Here is a 14,793-nt window from a genome sequence, read left to right as displayed (position 1 = left end):
TTAATTTTTCCATTCTTGCTTTCTCATATCGCTCTTTATCTCTGTCTTTCACTCTCTCACAATAATTTAGCAGCTATTATGTAGCAAAGACATTGCTCACCTCATTTACTGGTTTAGTTCTGCTCCTTTATGACATAGTTAAGCGGAACAGAAGTAGTTTCACACACAGGATCTAAGAAATTTACAGTGCCATTGCATATAAATGTCATTATTTGATTTATAATCTTTATTTTAGACAAAGTAACATGTCACATCAACATTTTCAATAATGCAGAAAACACAAGTTTCAGGGAAACGTAAAGAATGTGAAGTACAAGTAGTAAACAAGAATAAAAGGAAGCACAACAGTTGTATAGCAGTAATAATGGGAATCTCCCCTCAAGGAATTGGGGATAGCCCCCTTGAATCTGTCACCAACTAGTGTGTAGATACATAAATAGCAGAAATCTTGACAATAGGACCTAATGGAAGTGCTAAATGAACTACAGAGTGGCCCCGTTGGCCGGGGGGTTGATGAAATGTGCCTCCATCTAAGCCCCCCCCCCTGCACACCACCAGCGCCACCCTGAGGCCTAAAAGAAACACTGAAGTGGGGAAGCAGTGCCACTCTCAGGAGAAAAGGCCTCCCCGTCAGTGGCAAAACACTAGGACTGCCTGTCATGTTAGTGCGTTATGAGGTAGTACTTAAACCAGATTCCAAAAACAAGCGAAACATATTCATTTGTTTAAAGAAAAGAGGAGAAAGAGAAGGAAAAAGGAGGAGCTGGAACAAACCTTAGTTCTCACAACCAGTGCACTAGTTCACACCAAGCCCAACATCCTATAGGGAAGAAAATTGCATAGAAATGGGAAGAGTCATGTCTACCACAAAAAGTGACCTTTGTCTCACTGCTGCTGAGGCTGGATACATTGTCCAAGAGATGGTCTGCCAATTCCAGCAATGCCAAATCCAAACAGGACGACACCTATCTTGGGTCACAAATGTAGTCCATCCTAGATGATTAAATGCTGGAGAAGCCGTTATGGTTACCTTTTACAAGGCGCTATCCAATCCTCAGCTTCCCTTATTTCATTAACCTTTGCGAATCCACTCCTCTCGGCCAGGAACCTGCGCTCGCTTCCAATAGATTGGGAGCAAATGCTTTGCCGTGTTCAGTAGATGGGACAATGCGCTTTTGTTATACTGACCAATCAGCATAGGAGGGATATGCAAGAGGAAATGAACAGGGGAAAGAGGGATACCAAGGCCCAGGATGTCTATCATCTTAGACTTAATGTCAGCCCAAAAGGGCTTAATCACAGGGCAGTCCCACCACTTATGTAATGGCGTACCTTAGCGGCCACAGCCTCTCCAGCATTGCTCAGAAGTACATGGATAAATTTGTGCTAGATCAGAGGGCACCCGGTACCGGCATGACAAAATCTTAGTTTGTTTCCTGTGCCTTGGAATCAATAGAGCTTGAATGAGTAAGCTGGTACAGGTGGCTCAGCTGAGCCGCAGTAAACTCAAGCCCTAAGTGCTTTTCCAAGACCTGTATATACGCGGGTTTAGCTTCTGAGGTGACAGAACCCAACAGTTGATATAGTTCAGAGACCATATGTAGTATTGGCTCCTCTGCTATAAAAAGGCGTTCAAGAGGAGGAAATATCCCCTATTGAGCGGACATGGACTTCAAAAAAGTGGTGGAGCTGCCTGTACCTCCAAAAATCCATATGGGAACCTCCATGTCGGACTTTAAAGTCTCAAAAGTCAGCAGCTTTACCATTCTTCAGGAGTTTACCACAACTGACTTTAACGTCATCCGCCCACGGCCCAACAAAGGCCATTTGTTCTCTGAGAGGAAACCACAGGAACCCTCCAAGCGGGGCTGAAGGTCATTATTTTAATACTGGTTAGGATTTTGATGTCACAGCAATAATCTGAAATGTTTAATTGCGGTTGTGCTTATTACGCCTAAATTTGTTATATTTGTCCTTATGACCCTAGACCAAATTGAAAGCACTGCTCCAAGTGCTAACATAACAGTCCCAGTGACTCCAGCATTGTTGGTTGCAGGCTTGCCTTCAAGAGCTGAAGCCATTTTTGTCTAGATTCTAACGGGGCTGAACAGAGTTGTGCAGCTTTGTAAACTTGTCCCTACTGTTTTTCCTCGAGTGTGGTCAAAAGGTATAGCAGCATACAGGACTGAAGCAGATTTTAACCACCTCCCTATCGGCCACTGTATATATACGTCCTGAGTTTAAACTTAATTACCGGTGTTATGGCAGCAGATAGCTGCCATAACCCTGGTATTTTTTTAAACTGCAGGCGATCGCGGCTTTCCGATAAGGGTGGTCCGCAGCGGGATCACCCTCCGGGATGGTGGAAGAGGTGCCCCCCCTCGTGCCACTTCCCGGTCCTTTTCTCTGCTTACCGGACCCGCCAGCAGCGGGGAAAACGATCGGGTCCCGGATCCTCACAGACAGGCTTAAAGGTCCCTTTTTTTTTTTATTTTTTTTGGTCATTTTTTTTTTTTTTTTTGTTTTCTATCTTTATTAGTGTACTTGTGAGATCTGAGGATTTTTTGACCCCAGATCTCACAAAAAAGAGGTCCTGTCATGCCTATTTCTTTTACAAGGAATGTTTACATTCCTTGTAATAGAAATAAAAATGATCAATTTTTTTTTTTTAAAAACGGTGTAAAAATAAAAAATAATAAATAAAATAAATAGTAAAAAAAAAAAAATTAAAGCGCCCTTTCCCCGTTAGCTCGCGCGCAGAAGCCAACGCATACGGAAACCCCGCCCACATATGTAAACGGTGTTCAAACCACACATGTGAGGTATCGCCGCGATCGTTAGAGCAAGAGCAATAATTTGAGCCCTAGACCTCCTCTGTAACTCTAAGATGGCAACCTGTAGAAATTTTTAAAATGTCGCCTATGGGGATTTTTAAGTACCAAAGTTTGTCGCCATTCCGTGAGCGTGCGCAATTTTGAAGCATGATATGTTGGGTATCTATTTACTCGGCATAATATTATCTTTCACATTATGGAAAAAAATTGGGCTAACTTTACTGGATTCTTATTTTTTAATTCAAAAAAGTGATTTTTTTCCAAAACAATTGCGTTTGGAAGACCGCTGCGCAAATACGGTGTGATAAAAAAATATTGCAATAATCTCCATTTTATTCTCTAGGGTCTCTGCTAAAAAAAAATATATAATGTTTGGGGGATTCTAAGTAGTTTTCTAGCAAAAACAACTGATTTTAGCTTGTAAACACCAAATGTCAAAAATAGGCCTAGTAGGCAAATGGTTAAAGGATAACTATACTTTTAAAACTGAAAAAAATACTTTTTTTTTTTTTTTTTTACTATTTCTATGGATGCTAAGCGAGTATATTCCCTTGATTTTGTTGGCCTGTGCTTTAAAACCTGCTATTACATTTCAAGGCCAATGTTCTCATCATATGCATCTTGCTTTTCTGCAGTCTTCACTAACTGGAGACCGGACTGAGAACAACAAGGGCACATTTGCTACACATCTGTTTGTCTTCAGTGCTACCAGCCATGACTGATGGCTTCTAAACCTCTCTGAACTAATATCACTGAAGAAACAGACTGCTAACTACTGAAACAAATGGTCCCCTGCATAAGTCTTGCAAAAATCTAGTACACATGATCATAAAATCAGACGAAAAATACCGCTTTTAAAGCGATCGTGCGATAATCTGATTGTTGGTAAGAAAGCTGATCATGACCGTTCATTTGAAGGGACAAACCTGAAAAGTTTTCTTGTACGATGCCAGAAGGTATGATTTTCGTTAACACATTCCTGCCCGGCCTATAGCAGAATGACGGCCGGGTGGGTGCTCCATTGTCCTGACTGGACGTCATATGACGTCCTTCAGAACAAGCCACTGTGTGCGCCCCGTGGGAGCACATTGCAGCGAACGGTGGTGCAACGTGTCGCCCGGACACACCGCATCTCAGATCACGGTAAAGAAACTATGACTTAGTTGATCACGTATTAAAGAGCCTAACAGCTGATCACAGTGTAAATAGGAAGTGCCAATTATCAGCATTCCCCTACTCGCGCTTAGAGGGCGTGAGTAGAGGAGAGCCGATAAGTGGTGCAATGCAGCCTAATCAGTGATGCCAATCAGTGCCATCTATCGGTGCCCCTTATCAGTGCCCATGAAGGCTGCCTATTAGTGCTGCATATTAGTGCCGCCTCATCAGTGCAGCCTAACAGCACACACCAGTGAAGGAGAAAATTTACTTATTTACAACATTTTGTAACCGAAACTAAGAAACTTTTTTTTTTTTTTTCAAAATTCTTTTTTTTTGTTTAGCAAAAAATAAACTCAGTGATGGCCAAATACCACCCAAAAAAAGCTCTATATGTCTCAAAAAAATTATAAAAATGTAGTTTGGGTACAGCATTGCATCACTGCGCAATTGTTACATAGTTACATAGTTAGTCAGGTTGAAACAAGTCCATCCGGTTCAACCATAAAAACAAAAAAAACAACAGTATTGAAAACCCTAACATACAATCCCATATACATAATCCTATACCCGCAGTTGATCCAGAGGAAGGCGAAAATATACCCCAGCAAAGCATGATCCAATTTGCTACAGCAGGGGAAAAAAATCCTTCCTGATCCCCCGAGAGGCAATCGGATATTCCCTGGATCAACTTGACCTAAAAATTTTTTTTTAGTACCCATTTATATTATGTACACCTAGGAAAGAATCCAGGCCTTTTTTAAAGCAATCTAGTGAGCTAGCCAGAACCACCTCTTGGAGGGAGTCTATTCCACATTTTCACAGCTCTTATGGTGAAGAAAACATAAACATAAATGTAAAGTACAGCGCCAACAAATTAATCACAAATGCTGAGAATTTCAGTTTGATAGAAGGTCCCACAAATGCAGACGATAAAACATTCAAAGATAAAGGCCAAACAGTCCAACACCAGAGGATGGGATCAATAAAGCTGGAAATTATCACCACGTGCACCAGATAGAAGGGGTGTCTACCAGAACATCATGACCTCCGGTTAAGGTAGGTCAAATGGAGCATGTAGTAAAGGTATCCAATGGAATCCCCCTGGGATGGGCAGGTCTGATCCAATGGAATCCCCCTGAGATAGGCAGACCTCCAATATCCAAACGGTAACCGGTGCAAAGAAACAACCTTATTGTACCATATACCTCAAAATAAAGAGGAAAACTCAGATGGCATAGTAAACTACTCTTTAATGATTAACAAAAAAACATACAAATGGCAACTCACAAATCCACCCATATGAATGCGCATAAAAAAATAGGGAGCCAGGATCAGCGTGACAGCATGCGGGCGTGCCTGACGTTTCGTCCCACTCAGGACATTCTCAAAGGCGAAGGAAATATTATTCTTATGGTGAAGAAACCTTTCCGTATTTGGAGACAAAATCTGTTTTCCTCTAGATGTAAAGAATGCCCCCTTGTCCTCTGTGTTGACCTTAAAGTGAACAACTCAACACCAAGTTCACTATATGGACCCCTTATGTATTTATACATGTTGATCATTCAAAACTGAATGAAGGCAGGAAGGGGGTGAAAGTGCTCAGTATTGAAGTTATTAAATCAGTACAGTATTAGTCCAAAAAAAAAATTAGACAACCAAGACCACGCATGATCGGAAGTAAAATACAATAAAACACATTACATTGCTTCCGAAGTTGTATTCTGTTGTACGTGAATTGTCCTCTTTCGTAACTTCTTCATTTTCAATATGAGACTAGCATGCAAAAAAACAAACAAACAATTATTTGTCCGATATTCTAATGGTGTGTACCAGGCCTAAGCCATTCCCACCCCTCTTCTCTCATGTGATTTCACCAAGCTAGTTGTGGAAAGCAGAATGCACATCTAGAGAACAATATGAATGTCTTCTTCCTAGAGACATGCTCCTTATACCATAGCCTAAGTAATGCAGGACTGCTTGCTTCCAGCAGTTTGTGAACTCCCCCCCCCCCCCCCCCCCCAAAATGGGAGAGAAGCAGTAAAAGCCTGAAGAGAGAAAAGCATACACAAGTATGAAGCATAGCAAGCAAAGTATAGTAAGAAGGAGAAAAAGAAAAGTGGAAGAAATTGCAGAGTGCTTAGGCAAACACAGGAGTCAAAGCAACACAGTGGATGGTGCACAGAAAGATAGTAGTGAGGATTTAAAATTTGTTGTATACATCTAGACATTCTATCAAAATCTCACCAGCTAAAATACGTGATAGCTGGACATTGTTTAAGTGGTACTTGTGTTTAGGCCATATGTGTTTAGGGGGGGATGCTCTGAACGCAGGAATTCTGCATTAGGAGCTTGGGTCCCTAAATACATTCGGTCTTGAATGTGAGTATTGCTCAATAAAGCTTCCAGTTGCAGCATTTTTCAGCCTAACCAAGGTTTTGACAAGCTGCTGGAAATGGGGGTGGATGCTGCACCTGTTTATTCTGGGCAGCTGAAAATGCCAGAATTTGATGTCAACGGCGCAGACCACCCACATGCATGTAGCCTTAGTGAGAAATGGAACATGAAAAGTGAGGCCATTTTTGGAGGTATTGTGAACACAACTCTTGTAGTCACAAATTTCCACATAACGTCACATTTACTTCATGTGCTTTTGCAGGAGAGGAGAAAGTGGCAGCAATTCATTCTCCATAAAAGTGAAGTCTTATGGTTGGCATACAGACATCCGTTTTTCTGGCTGATCGAAAGAAACTAAACAGATTTGCCCATTAACATATTTCAGGTAGATAAGGGATTCCTCCCCGCTGCGCTACTGTATTCTGACAGCAGAGTCTCCTCCGCTGTCAGCATACACTGATCACCAGTGCAGCCGATTGGCCGCATGCACTGATTCAACACAAATTTTCCAATACTCCCGTTTTTGAGAGGAGTCAATCACTAGGTCAAGCCCTTGACTAGGAATGGCAGTAGATGAATCCAAATTCTTCCAGTTCCTACGAGCTTTAGTTTGTGTCCTCACATCTGAATACACTGTTATAAATGAAGCCAGCTTAATAGCAAAAACTGAAGGTAAGAGTGTTTTGAAAACAACGGGCTCTTTTTCACTTGTGGCACCCTCTGAAAAGAAGTCCATTTTCAGTTTGCTTTTCAGAGGACGTTTGACAGGTGGTGAGGAGAGGTTATATTGCATCCTTGCCACCTGATTTACAGTGCCTTGCGAAAGTATTCAGCCCCCTTGAACTTTGCGACCTTTTGCCACATTTCAGGCTTCAAACATAAAGATATAAAACTGTAATTTTTTGTGAAGAATCAACAACAAGTGGGACACAATCATGAAATGGAACGAAATTTATTGGATATTTCAAACTTTTTTATCAAATAAAAAACTGAAAAATTGGGCGTGCAAAATTATTCAGCCCCCTTAAGTTAATACTTTGTAGCGCCACCTTTTGCTGCGATTACAGCTGTAAGTCGCTTGGGGTATGTCTATATCAGTTTTGCACATCGAGAGACTGAAATTTTTGCCCATTCTTCCTTGCAAAACAGCTCGAGCTCAGTGAGGTTGGATGGAGAGCTTTTGTGAACAGCAGTTTTCAGTTCTTTCCACAGATTCTCGATTGGATTCAGGTCTGGACTTTGATTTGGCCATTCTAACACCTGGCTATGTTTATTTGTGAACCATTCCATTGTAGATTTTGCTTTATGTTTTGGATCATTGTCTTGTTGGAAGACAAATCTCCTTCCCAGTCTCAGGTCTTTTGCAGACTCCATCAGTTTTTCTTCCAGAATGGTCCTGTATTTGGCTCCATCCATCTTCCCATCAATTTTAACCATCTTCTCTGTCCCTGCTGAAGAAAAGCAGGCCCAAACCATGATGCTGCCTCCACCATGTTTGACAGTGGGGATGGTGTGTTCAGGGTGATGAGCTGTGTTGTTTTTAGGCCAAACATAATGTTTTGCATTGTTGCCAAAAAGTTAGATTTTGGTTTCATCTGACCAGAGCACCTTCTTCCACATGTTTGGTGTGTCTCCCAGGTGGCTTGTGGCAAACTTTAAACGACACTTTTTATGGATATCTTTAAGAAATGGCTTTCTTCTTGCCACTCTTCCATAAAGGCCTGATTTGTCTCCCACCTCAGCTGTAAATCTCTGCAGTTCATCCAGAGTGATCATGGGCCTCTTGGCTGCATCTCTGATCAGTCTTCTCCTTGTATGAGCTGAAAGTTTAGAGGGACGGCCAGGTCTTCGTAGATTTGCAGTGGTCTGATACGCCTTCCATTTCAATATTATCGTTTGCACAGTGCTCTTTGGGATGTTTAAAGCTTGGGAAATCTTTCTGTATCCAAATCCGGCTTTAAACTTCTCCACAACAGTATCTCGGACCTGCCTGGTGTGTTCCTTGTTCTTCATGATGCTCTCTGCGCTTTAAACGGACCTCTGAGACTATCACAGTGCAGGTACATTTATACGGAGGCTTGATTACACACCGGTGGATTCTATTTATCATCATTAGTCATTTAGGTCAACATTGGATCATTCAGAGATCCTCACTGAACTTCTGGAGAGAGTTTGCTGCACTGAAAGTAAAGGGGCTGAATAATTTTGCATGCCCAATTTTTCAGTTTTTTATTTGTTAAAGTTTGAAATAGCCAATAAATTTCGTTCACTTCATGATTGTGTCCCACTTGTTGTTGATTCTTCACAAAAAATTACAGTTTCATATCTTTATGTTTGAAGACTGAAATGTGGCAAAAGGTCGCAAAGTTCAAGGGGGCCGAATACTTTCGCAAGGCACTGTATCTCTGTAAATGCTGCAGTACCATGCCACAATCGTGTGCATTGCATGTGGTTGCGGCACTGCCCTATTAATCCCAATGGGCAAATTTAATAGGCATTGCAGCTTGTCAAACTCTGCAGTCTAAGTTATAAATGCCATGGCTGTGGTGTGTGAAAATCCTGTTGGGCTGTAATTTTAGGATTTGGGTTGGTGGCCAAACCGATGCTCAGCCACCTGTTTCTACTGGCCTTGGCTGCCTCTGTGAGAGAGCCCAGAGAGGAATTGATCAAAACTGGACCAACCAGAATCTGGAACAGCTGTGCATTTCAACCAGTCAGCTAATCGCTTTCATTTTCAAAGCTTAAGGCCCCCTTCTTACCTGTGTGTTTTATGTGCAGCAGGTTAAAGAGTTCTGCGTGCTGCATCTTTTGATATGCTTTCTTCAAATTGCATGTTCTATAGTATTCAGTGGTAAGTCACCTAAAACGCATTGCACCAGAAACAAAAAGCAAGAAGTGAACCAATCTGAACAAGCTAAAGATAGAAGCTTCCAGTTTTAATAAATTCCCCCCAGGGAATCTGTTGTGTCACATAGGCTACAGTCATATTGTGTAAGGTTGCATAAAGCAAAGCAAATGTATTCTGTGGACTGTGACTCTGCTACATCATATAGTATGTTATATACAGTAGATATACACATGCTGTCTGTCAAACAGCAGGCATAGTATTGATATATGCCAGGTAATATCTGGCTGTCACACATAGCATACTCTTTATATGTCTTTCTACATTATTATACCCTGTAAACTTACTGTATGTTTGCTATGTGATAGACCGTGTATAACTTTGGTACATATAAAATATACTGTTTTCCTGCTGCTGTTCCTCTTATGCAAAGCATTTGGCTCATGCCTTCACTTTGTTTGCATTGTTTGTGATCATTCAATCAGTGGCAATGCATTTGGATTATTTCCCTATAGTTGCATTTACATTTTCCTGACTCTGCCTTAATTTCCTTTATAACATTGTCACTATGTGTTTTTTTTTTATGTTCCTTTTGGCAAACCTTTTGGTTTACAGTTATCCCTTTCCTTCTCTAATGCAACATTAGGACGCTGAAAAATATCCCTGTTCATGATGTAATGTGTTCTAGATCTGTGTTTAGGCAACGTCATTGTTTGAGCATAGAAAAGGGTTGTAAGTAGTGCAGGTGGGTGCTAACGTCATATGGGATTCCTTTGTCACTTGGTTGAATGACCATACACTTTAAATAGCATATGAAGGTAAAAAAAAAAAAATATGGTGGCTGGTAATTATCTGCTGCCAAGTATTCATGCACACAAACATGTTTATTTTCACTAGAGTCGTAAATGGCTCTTATTGCACCCTGGGAAAAAACAGTAGAAGGCAATCTGAAAACTTACTGGCTCCATAGAACTTCCTCTTATGGCAGGCAATAGATGATTCAGTTTTCCTAAAATTGCTTGATTCCCCTATCAACACAGTCAGTGTTAATGGGGGAATCCCTCCCATGGAGCTATTGTGCTCTCCCAGCAAGAGATTCGAACCATCTATGGCCGACTTTAGAAATCCCCTCTCTGCTATAGTTGCCCTTTTCATATTAATATTGGTATTGACTTTCACTTTTATATATTAGAGGACTGGTGTCTTATACTTGGTCCAATACTTTTTTATATATTAAAGAACCTCCAAAGTGGAACAATTAATTGTGGTATTGCCTATATAGTCTCGTATGTGTTCCTACTGAACTTTTACTTAGCCAGAGAATAATTCATTGTTTAGTGCCTACTTGTCAGCACCTCACCCTAGAATTAGCTTCCCTAGGATACAGTCTGTACACATTATCTTTTCAACTCTATGTACTAAAATTTGGATTAACAGTTAGCATTCTTATACCCACTGCTTGTGACATAATAGAAAACAGAACCATTAGAAGTTTATGAAGACTCCTTGGGATCTCTTTATAAGAATAATCGCTCTGTAAATGTCTGAGTATTCCCAAAGCCATCATAAGTAATCTATGTAATGTCATAACAAAAGTGCAGTGCAATAATAAAAAGAAAACAGTGCAAAACAAGAAATAAAGTACAGAGTAAATTCCAAAGTAGAACCACAGAGCCCAGAATACAGCTGAGGCATCCACATGAGAAGATTATCCAATGTCAGAGCATATGTGACAATCCCTCCACCATCAGGTAAATTGCTTGCTTACCACAACTGATGGACCCCTGAACTAACAGGAGATAAACTGCACATGTCCTCACTGGAATTGAGTATAGAAACCAGCGACAATCCAGGTACTCCCATAGATCCAAAAATACATGTGGATGAGAAAAACTCTTAAGTGCTCTTCGCTAGTTTGAAAATGATTGATTTTATTTAAAAGTAACACACACATGTATATTCCGAAAATACAATGCTTGTTAATAGCTCCATGGAAACTGGTTGGCAGTGGCTCCTCTCCCCATACGCGTTACGTCCAACGGGACTTCGTCAACAAGGTGTAGCTACAAACTCACCCGAAGAAAAATATAGGATGCTGGCTGCCATGGGAATCGTAGAATGCTGGAAACAATGGCTGCAGAACTACATCTCATCCCCACAGGGGACACGGACAGCAAACCAATAGATTATAATATTTTGTTATATATTTATATCCTTATAAATATATCTGTGAAGGCAGGTAACAAACAGATTAATACATAATACATAGAACATCAGAAAAATAATAATATACCTGCGGCCATCCATTACAACATTACACATTAAATTGGGATACAAATGAATCAACTAAAAATTAACATATAAAAAAACATCAATATTACTTATCTGAGATAAAACAGTATAAGTCAAATTCTATATGTAACCCTTCTGGTGTCATAACTTTAGTTTAGGAAATCCAAAAGAACTCTCTTTGGCTCAAATGACCGATAAAATTACCCTCCCTCCAGTGCTCCTTAACCCTTCCAATCCCCCAAAACCTCAAACAGCTTGGATCCCTATTATTGTAATTTCTAAAGTATTTGGAAACACTATGGTACCTAAGTCCCTTCTTGATGTTATTGATATGCCTGCCTGCACACTGATGGAGGACCTCCCAACATACTGGAGTCCACAATCGCACTCCAGCATACAAACCACCCCATAGTGCCACAAGTTATCAGATCATTAATCGGGTATTTTTTATTAGTACCGTGTTTCCCCAAAAATAAGACCGGGTCTTCTATTAATTTTGGCTACAAAAAACACACTATGGCTTATTTTCAGGGGATGTCTTATTTATTTATGGCATGTACAATAATTAACATTTATTCAAAAACAGTCATGTCACCATGACAATCTTAAAGTGGTTGTAACCCTAACAAAAAAAAAATCCTGATTCTTTAAGGCATGATAGACAGCACAGTGCTTGTATTGTCATTTACCCCTCTCTTTGTTCTAAAAAACCTGGAATAAAACAATAAAATTTTTTAAAAAGTTCCTGCGTCCTCTTTCTTCTCAGTAGTCAGCATTAGGACATTCAGTAATCCCAAAAATAAACCTTGATTAAAGGCATTATAAAATTATATAATCTGTTTTGTAAAAAGATTATAGAGTGTACAGTGTGTCTCTTTTTGTAACTTTATATTAGAAAATACCTTATTTACAGTGCCATATGGTGCTCACATGACCCACCGGAGCTCTTCTTCCCCGCTTTTAGCACTGCAGAGTGAGGGGCCACTGATGTAAACCGCGAGGATAGGAGATCTACCTCAGGTCATATGAGCGCCCAGCGCGCTGTAAATCTATTTTCCACAATAAAGTTACAAAAGGAGATACACTGCACATTATATAATCTTTTTACAAAATGGATTAAATCTTTTTAGAACGACTTTAACTAGGGCTTATTTTTGGGGTAGGGCTTATATTGCAGCCATCCCCAAAATTAATGCTAGGTCTTATTTTCAGGGTAGGGCTTATTTTCAGGGAAACAGGGTAGCAAAGGAGGAGAATTCCTTTTTTATTTCTTGATATTACTCTTAGACTGCCTGCAAGCAGAGCAGCGTCCGCATGCATTAAACCCAGAAAGAAAGATAATATAATCTAATCTCCTTCACTACAGGGGGGTTCAGTGACCCCCGGCGCTATAACATCCCTTAAAGTAGGGGCTCGTCTCTTAAATGAATTGGTGGTGAGTGGGGAGAACAGTACTTAGAATGCTATCCTTCCTCAAAACATCCCAATGTTTAATGATTATTTTCTCACATTTTTTATTGTATATTACTAATACGATCTTATATTCATGTTTACTGTCCTTTTTGTTCTTGGAATCAGAAACCAACATTTTTCTGTCACTATTCCCAATATTTTGGATCTTTTTCTGAATCACTTATTTCTGGTAGCCCTTCTGTAAGAACCTCGGTCAGGATTTGGTATTGGGCCTAATAATCAGATTCCAAGGCACAATTTCTATCCTCAAACGAACAAACTGTCCCTTAGGAAAGTGGCACAGCCATGTTCTGTGGTAACAATTATCCAAGGGGCTGTACTCGTTTCTATCAGTTGGTTTAAAATAATTACGTGTCCTGAAGATATCACTTGTTTAAATATCTCTAAATCAAGGAATGTCATACATTAGGTATCTGCATTCTAAGTGAAGTTTTAAATTTTTATTATTACTATTCAGATAAGCCATGAATGTTTCAAGACCAACCATTTCCCCCTCCCAAACCATAATAAGATCATTTGACTTAACTGGTTTTAACCCCTGATACGTAATATTGATGTTTTTTTGTATGTTAATTTTTATTTGATTCGTTTATATCCTAATTTAATGGGTAATATTGTGATGGATGGCCGTGGGTTTTTTATTATTTTAATTTTTTTCTGATGTTCTATGTATTTCATAATATGGTGTCTGAGGCTATTATCTGTTTGGCCCCTGCCTTCACATATTCCTTTTATAAGGACATTTTTTTGTTTGTTTCTAATTAAGTTATTATAACTCATTGATTTGCTGTCTGTGTCCCCTGTGGGGATGAGATGTAGTTTTTTGCAGCCGTTGTTTCTGGCGTTCTACAATCTTCTTGGCAGCAAGCGTCCTATATTATGCTTCCGGTGAACAAGAAAAAAAACAGAGGGTACACCGCCTAGCGCATTACCTCCAGATAAAAACAGCTTTATTAAAAATAAGGATATATACTCACAAACTGAGACATTAATAAGGCATATCAATGATGATGTCAAGTCACAGTAACAAAGTCCTTTGCAGCGACTGGCGTTTCGAGGACCTGCCTCTTCCTCAGAGCCTGCCTGCCCCTGATGAGATGTAGGTTTGCAGCCGTTGTTTCTGGTGTTCTTCAATCTCCATGACAGCAAGCGTCCTATATTATGCTTCTGGTGACTGTGTAGCTCCAACTGCTATCCAGCTTCCACAGAGCTATTACTGAGCATTGTTAGTACCTCAAGCCTTGTATTTTCGCAATACATGTGAGTGTGTTATATTTAAATAAAACTGCAGTTTCAAACTAGCAGAGAGCACTTCGTTTTTCTCACCCACATGTACTTTGGATCTATCGGAGTACCTGGATTGTTGCTGGGCTATATACTCTATCCCAGTGGAGACATGTGCAGTTGACCTCCTGTTAGTTCAGGGGTCCATCAGCTGTGATAAGCAAGCAGCTTACCTGGTTGTGGAGGGATTGTCACATATACAGTAAACCCCCCTCCATTGCGGGGGTTACGTTCCGGACCCAGACGCGAAAAGTGAAAATCCACGAAATAGAAAAAACCTATTAAAATGCATTGTAGGCATGTTTTTTTTACTGTCACTGTACGTGTAAAAGCATTTTAAGGTCTTTAAACACACTTTTAAAACAATAGAAACTTATTTAATCACACAAAAGATACTGAGAGACAAAGCAAGAGCTATGAAAAACACAAAAATATTTCATTTTTAATGATTTATATAGTAAAATTACATTACAAAAAAACGCAATATACTGGGACCGCAAAAACTGAACCGGG

General features: G+C 40.0%; 1 protein-coding gene across 5 annotated transcripts in view; it reads left to right on the top strand.

Annotated features, from left to right (window-relative positions):
• Positions 1-14,793, top strand: part of VPS13C (vacuolar protein sorting 13 homolog C) — a 555,353-nt gene that overhangs the window by 55,223 nt on the left and 485,337 nt on the right. The window lies entirely within an intron of this gene.

Source organism: Pelophylax lessonae (genome assembly GCF_965119305.1).
Source record: "Pelophylax lessonae genome assembly, chromosome: 4".
Lineage (NCBI taxonomy): Eukaryota > Metazoa > Chordata > Amphibia > Anura > Ranidae > Pelophylax > Pelophylax lessonae.
Note: the sequence above shows the minus strand (reverse complement) of the source record. Positions and strands in the feature narration are given on the sequence as shown.